An 11,040-nucleotide genomic window follows, 5' to 3' on the forward strand; every position below is an offset into this window, starting at 1 on the left:
AACATGAGTTCTGGAAGGAATGGAATGTATTCCTCCAGTGTTCTGTACTTCCACACAGTTGTGTCTTTTTGAGTTGACAAAGCAAAAAATATCAACTCTCGCCGGGCGGTGGTGGCGCACGCCTTTAATCCCAGCACTTGGGAGGCAGAGGCAGGCGGATTTCTGAGTTCGAGGCCAGCCTGGTCTACAGAGTGAGTTCCAGGACAGCCAGGGCTATACAGAGAAACCCTGTCTCGAAAACAAACAAAAAAAAAAAAAATATCAACTCTCAGACTCAAAAGCAATGTTAATAGGCAGATTCTCTTTCTGTTCTACTCTTACCTCCCTCTCTGTAAGCAAGATACTATAAAATTTTAACTTTGTGGATACTGTATATAAATTGAATAAAAATGAGTATATATTTACATTGGCAATTTAAGTGCTGAGAATAAGCAACTATTGACTTCTCAGACATAAATACAGCATCCCTATCATCCTCTACAGGACTCATCATATATCATAGAAGCGGTTATAAAAAGAATACTAAATACTTTCAGCAAAGTGGCTAGATACAAAGTTAACTCAAATGAATCAGTAGTCCTCCTTATACAAATAATAAACAAGCTAAGAAAGAAGTTAGGAAAACAACACCCTTCAAAATAGCTGCAAATAATGTAAAATATCTTCCTGTAACTCTAACCAAGCAAGTGAAAGACCTGTATGAAAAGAACTTCAAATCCCTACAAAAGATATCTGAAGATGTAAAGATCTCCCATGTGCATGGATCAGTAAGATTAACAGCAAAAATAGCCATCTTACCAAAAGCAATCTACAGATTTAATGCAATTCCCATCAAAACTCCAACATAATTCTTTACAGACTTTGAAATAATAAATCACAAATTCATATGAAAAAAAAAACAAACCCAGGATAGTCTGTACAATAAGACAACTTCAAGAGGTATCTCTATTCCTCACTTCAAGCTGTACTACAGGGCAACAGTAATTAAAAACTGCATTATTTTGGTATAGAAACAAATAGATTAAACACTGGGATCAAAATGCAGATACAGAAATAAAACCTCATACCTATAGATACTTGATTTTTGACAAAGAAGCCAAAGCATACAATGCAAAGAGGAGAGCATTTTTTAACAAATGGTGCTAGTCTAATTGGATGTTTGCATGCCGAAGAATACAAAAAAGTTGATAGACATTGCAAACATAAGCTTGCAGAAACTGAGGTTATCTGCGTAGATCTGCAAAAATATTGTGCCTGTAAACATTTTGCCAGAGAGAATAGTGCTTCATGATAACCTACCCTTCCATTAGTATGTATAGTGATTTATGGTTGCTAGCAGAAAAGAGACATGTTTTTCTCAATGATGCAGCCATTGATAAATTACCCATTCTCATTTATATAACTCATCACCAAAACTAATTCAACAGACTCTAATAAAAATTATTGCTCATCAAAAAAGGAGTAAAAACAAAGGGAGGAAGAAAGAATGGAAACAAAAAGAGAAGGAATGAGGAGTAAAGGAAGGGAGAGAGGGAGGGAGGGAGAAAGGATTGTAAGAAGAGAGTGAGAGGGAGGAAAGAAGGGAAAGAGAAAGAGGGAGTGAGGGAAGAAGGAAGGAAAGAAGGAAGGAAGGAATAACAGAGACATGGGGAAACCACAATTAAAAGCTATTGGAAAGTGATAGCCTATGCTAGGTCATGATGACAGCCAAGAGCAAGTGCCATACCCTAAAGATATTCAGAGCATCAAGTTATCAGAAGTCTGAGATGAACTGAATGAAAGGGATGAAAAAGGAGAGATGCTAGGAACAAACACCGGTATGGCAATGTATCACTTGTAAAACTTCCCATATTTATTTTATTTCATTCTTATACCGAAGGGGAAAATGGCAACTCTCCTGACTTGTTTTACAAAAAAAGCAAAGAAAGATACATAGAGATCAAACAATCTAAGGAGGACTTAAAAGCTGTTAATGTTTGGGGCTTGTATTTGCACTAAAAAAAGGCTTTCTTCTCGTTCAGGACACTTCTGATAGAAAATCTATTAATCTGACCTTTTATGAGTAGCTTGGCCCTGAAATGGCCCTTGCATACAAACTGAGAACTAATCTACTTCAATTCGAGTATCTCTGGGAAATGAGCCCAGTTGATTTGGCAAAAACTTCAAAGTAAAATAAGGCAAGGCCATAAACTACACAGTACTTAAAAATGGAGGGTTGAGGTGAAAGATAAAAAGGAAAAAAGAAACGCAGAGAAATAGGCCACCACACAATGATCTCTAGGAATTTCAGTCTATGAAGGTCATGTCACCAGAAGTTTTGGAATTACGACAAAAGCTCCTCTCTAAGGTATCAAGTTCAAGGCACCTTAGGTGTATAAGATGCTAAGTTCATTTTAAAGAACAACAACTATCCGAGGTATCTTTCATAGACACCTTTGAAGCAGAGATGACATGAGCATAAGCTAATGCAGGTTGCACTACTTTGGTGCAGTATCTCTCTGTCTAGTTGAACATGCATTCATAGTGCTCCCACACTGCTTGAAGTAGAAAGATGGAAGAAACAAATGCTATGATCAAACAGGAAAGAAGATAGATACTTAGATGATTTCAACTTTTTTTCTAGATTTTTTTTCTTTTTTATGTATCTTTTTTCTTTTCACTTAATCACTTCCAAACCAAGGAAAAAATACCCAGTCTCAGAAATGAGGTTTGCCAATGTAAGGTTCCCAAGTTGGTTCGCTTGTTGTAGCATGCAAACACTATTATCTTGATTTTTTTATTCTCTTGTTTTTTTTTCCACAATGATACCAAACATATATAGGTTTTAAATAAATGAATTACTGTATTTTCTGAGTTCTATATTTAAAATTACACTATATAGTATTTTATAATTCAACTTTAAATCCCAGAGATTTCTTTACAGTACATCATCAAACTCTAACACAACTATGTCCTGTAATGCTGACTCTGGGAATTCTCTAACAAATAGAAGACAACTCAAAGAAATAACATGCCCGAGAAGCCAACTCCAACCAGCCGGCCAAACTCTGTCCCTTGTGTACAATACAGCAATAGGTCTCAGCAAGATCACTAATACACTTGGGCATGTAAAGGGTTCAACTTAAATGAAGTCTTAACTGAAAAGGCCTGAACAGAGGCTAGGACTAGAAATAGAATTGTTTGCCTCTTTAATGGAATGCTGGGAGCTGTCCCAGGTGCTGCCTCAGAGAAAACCTCCATCACCACTTCTGAGATGAATCTGACCACTGAGTTCAGCTGCATTAATCCTTAACAACCACCAATATCCATACTGTAGCAAGGCTTATCGCAAATCTCTAATACCTCCAAATATTCTGTAATTATCTGTATATACACATCTTAAGCTATCTGCCCTTAAATGCCTTGTGATAACATGATCGTTGCATTTTTTCATGTCAGGAGCAAACTTAGGAAAAATCAGCCAATGGCTCGTGACTAACAGAGACCTTGCTCTGTGATAAGTGTCCTTAATCTTTGCTTTGGCTTTTAACTACCTTAATACCCACCCCCATAAAACAAGAGTTCCGGGATGATCCTCAATATGGTACCAGTCAAGTACTTTTAATATTCCAGGAACTGCCTCTCTTATCATAGAGTTTTAAAAATTAAGCCATAGATGAGATTTCCATTCCATTTTCTAGTATCACCTTTGAGTCTGCTTTACAATGCCATGATACATTTGTGGTAAAGGCATTTATCCTTTTTGGTTATAAATGGAATAATTTTCCTAATTGTTGAGAGTACAATGTAGGTATATTATAGCTACTGTCTTTATGTTAATTTTCATGATGCAACTTTAGTGTAAGTGTCTTATTAAGTCTTAAGGGTTTTTAGTAGATTCAATCAGGTTCATTAAGTATAGAATTGTTTCGTCTGCAAATAGAGAGTTTGGTATTTTTCTTTCCTATTTTTATGATTTATATTTTTGCTTGGAAAGAGAGCCAAGCTAATTGTCCATCAAGAGATCAATAAATGAAAAAAAATGTGAGATATACAAATGTATATACACATATATACATATATATATGTATATGTATATATACACCATTTGACTCTAAAGCAAGCTAAAATCATCATAAAATTTGAAGAAAAATGAATGGACATTAACTATATAATATAAGCAAGACTACCCAAGCTTCAAAAGGAAGCCTACACATATTTTTCTTCATCTGTGGATCTCATAATGTACACATGCATATCTATAAATAGCTGTAATAGTGAATATGGTATAATGTTTACACATGAGACAACTTGTTGTGTTCTTCCCTGGGAAAGACCACCTTTCTAAATCTCAAGTTTCCTTAGTTGCCTATGGTACTTTGTGTACAGTTGAGGCCTCATTGACTATTCCTGTCTACCTGGGCATTTGCAGTATCAAACCCTCATATAAGTAGCATTATACTGCCAGTCTAGCTTATATTTCAGAATATATATGTCTGTACATACATATGTACATATAATAAAATTAGTTGAACAAAAAGAGACTATGAATTTTTAAGTGAGTGAGAAATGGTATATAGTAAGGTTTAGAAGAAGGAAAGGGAAAAGGTGAATAAATGTCTTAAATATATTACAACTTCAAAAAGTAATAAAGAAAAAACAATTTTCAAAACTAATAAAAGGTAATGTTTGTTGGTGAAGAAAAAGAATACAGGCAAATGAGTTCAGAAGGAAGTTATAAAAATAATTATTTTTCTAGATTCAACTGTGCCATAGAGTTTTCTGTTTTGTGATAAGTAAATACACAAGTGGTAGTTAAAATATAAAACCCTCAGAAGGTTTTGTAGCATAGTGCCTATTCAAACAGTCTAGAAGTTCACTGTGGATTACCGTAGTTAGGACTTATCAAGTATTTGTTCTTGGCCTTCTGGATCTGTGGAGAATTTTATTTATAAGTTAATTACAATAAGATGAGTTTTATCTAAAAGTTAACGAGAATTAAAAATATAAAGAGAGTTGGGGTTGGGTTTTCAAATACTTTATTTAAATATAGATATCTGGTCCCAGAGCCCACATCCCTAAGTAATATACCACACTGCCTTTTAAACATATTTGATTAGTGCATTTCATGTATAATCTTGAATAAGTACTTTTTATCTCATTATGCATAATCTATTTTATTTTCATTTATGTGTGTGTATCTGTGTGTATATGTGTGTGTATTTGTGTGTGTATATGTGTGTGTATATGTGTGTGTATTTGTGTGTGTGTGTGTGTGTGTGTGTGTGTTGTAGTGCTTGTCAGAACAGGTGCCTGTGGAAGACCAATGAGTGAGGTTGTCAGATTTTTTTGGATTTAGAGTTGTAAGTGGCTCTGAGTCACCAGGCCTGAGTGTTGTAAAGTAAACATAGGTGTTTGAAAGGAGCAGTACGAACTTATATCCTTCCTCTTTTCAGGTCCTACTTTGACATTTTAAAATGATATCTGCATGTTTTATTGCTTTTTGAATTAACATAGAAAGTACAATAGTTTGAATAACTTTGCAAATGACCGTAAACTGAAATTAGCTGTAAATAAAGAAATTGGTATAATACATTAACCAAGGCCAAACAGTGAAACACTCTTCATGTATTTAATAAACATAGTTTATGCACTATAAACTAGTTTGCACATAGTAAAGCCAATTTGTAAAATCAAAAAGATAAGTAAAACCATAGAAGAAGATTACCTACATACTCTGAGTGTGTTAATTTTATTTTACATTTTACATTCTCTTTAATTACTTCAAAAATAAATAAGGAACGTCCATGTTTTTAAAATAAAATTCAAACAGAGCATGAATCTAGTAGGCTTCACTCAGAGGACTGAGGGCCTGTCCTGATGTTCCCCATTGCTCTTATTCTTAAACGTCTTCAATCACTGCCATTGCTGTCCTCAGATTTCGCAACACTTTACAGGCAGCTGAATGAAAAGCCAGAAGCTTCATATCAAACTGCAGCTATTTCAGCTATAAAAGCAACTAGAAAAGGTGCTCTCCCCTGAGACAGAAATGCATTCGCTCTATCATGAACCTATGATGCCCTCAGGTTGTGGCAAGAGAAGAGTTGAGCATTTGAAGCCAGATAATGCTCTTTTTTAATCAAAGGGCATCGTTGTTATTCCATATGGCCTGTGGCACAATTTATTTAAGACAATATGCCACATCAGAAAAGTTAAACCACAAAATAACAATGCAGGAATAACATCCTTCCAATAAATAATACAGGAACTAACATTGGCCCCAGTATCTTCATGACATGGGACTTCAGTACACATATTTCTTATGCAGTTTTATTCATGACTTCGTTTCTATGCTTTGCACTCCACTGCTCTGTTGTATCAGTCTTCCAATAAAACGATACATCATGCCAAATGAAATATATCCTTAGTCCCTTCACTGGATGGTAAAGGAGCAGTTTGGCTTAGAAGAATGAGCATTGAGCCAGAAATCTGAGTTTGATTGCCAGCCCTACCACGCTTTGGCACCAGATGCTTGGTGAGTTGGACTTCCTCTTACAAATTCAGTTCTCACCAGTAGGACACCTCTGTCTGCCACTAGATTTCTTATTGAACACACAAGCTAGGGCTTAAGGGAGAGCAGTTGGGAGGGTTTGGTAGCTTCAGATTGCTTTTGTTTGCAGTGAGATGCTTGGCACTTTTTAGATAAATAAGGAGAGTGGGACTTTTTTCCTTTTTAAATTTAAATACTCTAGGTTTCCATGAATTTATTTACCAGTGATTTAGTTCATTGCTGGTATTTCTTCATTATTTCTTGTTATCTAAACTATTATATGTATTTGAAAATTATGAACCACCCTACTGTTTCTTAGACTTGTTAAAGTTTATATACCAGATAGTTAAGCAATAGATACCAGATAGTTAAGCTTAAGGATATAAGTCATAGCTAAGCTTGAGTTGTGAATTCATTTTTCTCTAGTGAATTATAGCTATAGTCTTAAATACCGACTTTTAGGATCAAAAGAGAAAATTAAGGTAAAATTGAGAAAAGGATATTAGCTAACATCTGTGGAGTAATTCCTCAAACTGTGGCCTATCTAATTGATTTTGAATGCAAATCTAATCATTTACAAAATCATTATGTAACCTGTTCCATTTGACCAATAATGCTTTCTTTAAATAATTTAGACCGTGCAGTTTTGTGTAATCTTTTAGACCCGTGCCTGTACCCTTATATTGATATTATCTAAGTCACAATATATCTTCAACATATATTTGGCTTTATTGTAGTAAAAAAAAATGTGAGATTATTTTTTAATGTCTTGGAGAGTTAGCCTCTCGACATATTTTTCTATAAAATGAGAGAGAGACAAAAGCACTCAGAACATATTCAGACTGCTAGAGACTACTATTTTCTAACAACACAAGCACCCCATGTCACATGCTAGTTGTAAATTAATGTCTACAGTGTTGCAGAAATCAACCTCCCATATCACAGCGCTCCTCCCTGAATGAGGCGAGAGTCAGCTAGTAAATACATGTGGGAAACCTCAGATTCGCCTCCCTGGGAGTTCACATGTATTTTTAACTGCCTTCAATTGTTAATGTATTCCTCAAATGAGATGCATCACCTTGAAGAATGACTTTTTTGTCCTCTGGGAATAGGCCAAACAAGTATTTCGTTCACTATGATAATCAGTTCTACCTTCATATAAACCAAAATTTAATAGGCACCAGTGATTAAGTTTTGAGTCAATGAGTCATCACTGTCTACTGTGAAAATAATCAGAAAAATACAAATTATAATGAATTTGGCTTCAGGAAGCCATGCTAGGCATAATGGAACCATAACTACTTCAGGAAATGGCAAAAAAAAAAAATGTTTTTCCTTCTCATTATAGATTTTTTTGAGTCACCAATTTTCAGTGATAAGAAAGATTTTCTTTAACTTATGCTTTAAGTTATCTTAGGTCATTTGTTCTGACCACTTATACTGTACAGTTGAAAGAAAAAAAGCAAGAACCGTTTACCATAGGCTACTTGCTTAAATCCTTTAAAAATGCTTAAAACTATATAGAGCTCTTCAAGGATATACATAAATTTAATCTCAGCCAAACCTTCAACTGTCAAAATCATCTATGGTTTTTCTCCAACTTAAACTTTGCATTGGAATAAAAAAAGAATTGTACATGACATTATAGAAAATAACAAATCATTCCTTAAATCGGCAGCTGAGGCTGTGGACAGTAAATGACCCAGTGGTTCCACTTTCTTGGAACTGAGTAGTGGGAGAAAATGAAGAAAGATACCACTGACAGGGCAGGGATGATGGGAACAGGCTCACATTATGAATGATATGCTAAGTGATTGGCTCTGATGGAACCATGGGATTGCTGCTGCCTTGTGTAGAAGATGATTCTCATTCTTATTGTTCACCTCCTAAGACTGCAGCATATTGAAAGGAGGAAGGAAAAGAGAAGCCATGAACACATGCGTTCCCTGTATATATGGAGAGTTTGAAATACTCTGAGTGCTTGCCCAGATATACAGAGTGAAATGGGGGAAAACCTGATGCAAAACCCACATATCTTGCAAGCAAGGTTTATTAGTTTTAATATTCATATGTTTTCTACACTCATTACTATATTTTATATGATAACATTAAAGATCTGCATATCCCTAACTGCAAAATAAGTGAAATAATGATTCAATTCTACATAATAATATATTGAAGGCAATAACAAAGACGTGCTTCAGGTTGTTTTGATGTGCTTAGAGATGCATTTTGTATTTTTCTGACTTCAAAGCAGAAGAGAATGTTTGATTCATTTGGTTGGACTGATGTGTATGTGTGTGTGTGTGTGTGTGTGTGTGTGTGTGTGTGTGTGATGGGAGTATTGTCTTTGTTAACAGGGAGGTGTTTGATTAATTTGGTTGGACTATTGGCAGGGGATATTGTCTGTGTGAAGGGAGGAAGATGGACCAACTGTCAGAGGAAATTTTTGTTGTGTTATGCAATATACTAGAAACATTTCAAAAAATTTAGCACTATGAAGATGTCAAAAGTTTCTTTAAATTTATTTTATTCCTATGTAACTGTAGTTATCTCAGAGCTTATTCAGATAGTAATTCTTTTGTGAACAAATTCTTTAATTTATAACATGACTAATACTAAATCCTATGTTACTGTGAATTTCTGGATCTAAGCATCACGGGCAGCAATTCACTTTAATTTTACAAATTTTAAATTGAAATCATGAATATGCCCACCTAAGATTAGTTTTAAAAGAAAAAATATAAGAAATATCAATAATATGTTACAAAAGTGAAGCAAATCAAGGCATAATTTTATAGGCTTAGCCATCAGTGTTTACAATTGAATACATATAGATGAATAGCTATGCTGATTGAAGAATAAAGTATTTGATATGTACATAACCAACTCATCTATCAAGTTTTAGGTCATAAGCAATATATTTTTAATCAAGTGTTTTAGCAATTACCCTAAGAACGATGTGAATATGTAAAGAATAAACATATAAACCTAAATTTAGGTTACAAATTCTGCTTGAAAAATTTTCAGGGAAGGCCAACCGGATGAAATTGAGAAAAAATGGCTAAGTTAATGAGTAATAAGTAGAGTGCTATAATTACTGTGCTTTCTGAATTGAAGATAAAGTTATACACTTGTTAGTATTAGAGAACTGAACAAATTTCATTTTCTAGGGGAGAGCCCAGCAGGCATTTTCTGTGAATTCCCCAATACCACTCAGCTCACCCCCTGAGGGGAAAAGCCATGTGCATTCAAATCAAATGTTTTTCTATCAAGTTCTCAACTAATGGCTTTCCTAGGAGACCCAGACCTGTCAGTCACCTACTGCCTATTTAGACATGTTAAAACAGAATGTGTTGTTTATTTGTATTTCATTGAAGTGAATCTGTTTTCTCATATTGAATTTGTATCCAAATCCCAGCTTGTCAATACTGCTTAGCTTAAGGCTTCTGTTTGTTTTGTTTTTGTCTGCATGCAATCCAGGAAAATGAGACTGTTCATGTCTGTTTTGCCCCTCTGTAAGTTTATGCACAGGGTAACAATCATTTAAGTCACTAGTCGCAAATTTCAGGTCCTATAACACACATTTTAACTAAAATACATTTTGTCCAATTCATGATCTATTAACACGGTACTGCCAAAGCTCAAGTTTGCATTTTAAATTAAAAAGGAATATGATGTCTACCTTTCAAAAAATGTGAGTGTCCTTTCAAATTTAATAATTTTTCTAGGTGATTTTATTGCTGTAGGAAAACATAGTGAAACAAAATAATAAATTTTACCAGGATTCTGTGACCTTTCTTTGTAGAAAATAGTGTATGCATACATATGCATGCATATGTGTGTGTTCATGTTTGTATGTATGTATGTTTATGTACACAAAGAGACATATGTCTATCCCTGTACTTACAACCTCTGAGTTAGTTTACTTGTGTTTAAGACAAAAATTACATATTAAGCTTTCCGTAAAAACACGAACTGTTATGTTTGATATGCACTTCAAAAGCCTAAAAGGCGAAAGAAAGCCCTTCCTTAATTATTGAAGAAGTGTCTGTAAAGAGAACATGAGCAAATAGCACTCATGCTTTCATCCCTAGTAACCTTTTATTGTCCTTTTCTTCAGATGGCCAAGTCAGTATATTTAATAAAGGCAGCATCAGCCATCAAAGAAGGCAGGGTTCTAATAAATGGTCCTGATTAAAGGCCCTGACAGGGTATGAACTTTGCATAAATTTTCTTATGGTGTCAGGCTCAGATACTGATTGAAAACTCATTAACATAATCACACATTTAGAGGAAATGCTGTAATGTATCAAAAACATTTCCCTTAGTGTAATAATTTTAAAGACATTAAAATGCAAATGATAATAAGGATCTCTGTGTTAGTGATATTCTAAAAGCTACGTTATTAAAAATATTTAGTACAAAGTATGGAACTGCATTCAGAAAGACACCTATATGATTTTAAAGGTTTAATTTAAATCTTGAAATTCTTCACTGGTCTTTCCCAC

The sequence above is a fragment of the Mastomys coucha genome, unplaced genomic scaffold (genome assembly GCF_008632895.1).
Source record: "Mastomys coucha isolate ucsf_1 unplaced genomic scaffold, UCSF_Mcou_1 pScaffold17, whole genome shotgun sequence".
Lineage (NCBI taxonomy): Eukaryota > Metazoa > Chordata > Mammalia > Rodentia > Muridae > Mastomys > Mastomys coucha.